This window comes from Elephantulus edwardii, unplaced genomic scaffold (assembly GCF_000299155.1).
Source record: "Elephantulus edwardii isolate Elephantulus edwardi_28Jun2011 unplaced genomic scaffold, EleEdw1.0 scaffold00008, whole genome shotgun sequence".
Classification (NCBI taxonomy): Eukaryota; Metazoa; Chordata; class Mammalia; order Macroscelidea; family Macroscelididae; genus Elephantulus; species Elephantulus edwardii.
Window position 1 is genome coordinate 7,852,586 of NW_006399758.1, and position 839 is coordinate 7,853,424.

Below are 839 nucleotides of genomic sequence, written 5' to 3' on the forward strand. Positions count from 1 at the left end.
TTTATTGTGGAATAGAATAGAAAACTCAGAAAGTAAGCCGTTTATGTACTTTCAACTGATATTTAACAAGGAAAGGAAACCTATCAAATGGGAAGACTTCTCTGCTACTTACAGAAAGTTAAATCAGGATCTACATCTCACACCATGCACAAAAATCAGCTCAAGGTGGTTGAGAGACCTAGGGATAAAGCCGCAAACCATAAATATGAAAGACAAGATGGGATCAAGTTTAGAAGGCCTAACCTGTAGTATAAAGAGGATGACAGACAGAGCCAGCAATGAAGAACAAGGAAGAGGATTACTTTGATGAATGAAGGTCTGGCGGAAGTGTCCTGTGGCAACATGAAGCTGCTCACCCACAGTTTGCTGAGCTCACACGTGTGGGGGTGGGGCCTTGCAGCTTCTCCTGGCGGCTGCAGGCCCACGAGATCTGGGTCACCTCAGTGGAGTTCAACCCCGACTTTGCAGCGCAGATTATACCCAAGGTGGAGTGGCCGGCCCTTCTGGAGGCCGCTGAGACCTTGCATCTATCTGGTCAAGGTCCCCAAAGGACCAACGGAGGGATATGAGCACGATGAGGCTTTTTTAAGGAAGACGCACCACGTGCTGCTGGAGGTGGACATGTTGGAAGGCACCCTGCAGTGTAGAGAGTCCTGAGGTCTCCTCCCCCTCAGCGCGGGATCCCCAACATGAGGAAACCGAGACTTAGCCTTGTCCGGACCCCTTTTCGCTATGTTTCGTGGTGTTTGTACATTCTCTGTGTTGGCCTTGTCATGTCCTCAGCCCTCCCTCCATCCAGTGACACACCAAACGCATTGTTCTTGAGCTCCATAGTGCAT

At 49.6% G+C, this 839-nt stretch overlaps 1 pseudogene; it reads left to right on the forward strand.

Annotated features, from left to right (window-relative positions):
* Positions 1–306: 306 nt before the first annotated feature.
* On the forward strand, positions 307–657 carry LOC102854331 (annotated as a pseudogene).
* Positions 658–839: the final 182 nt, after the last annotated feature.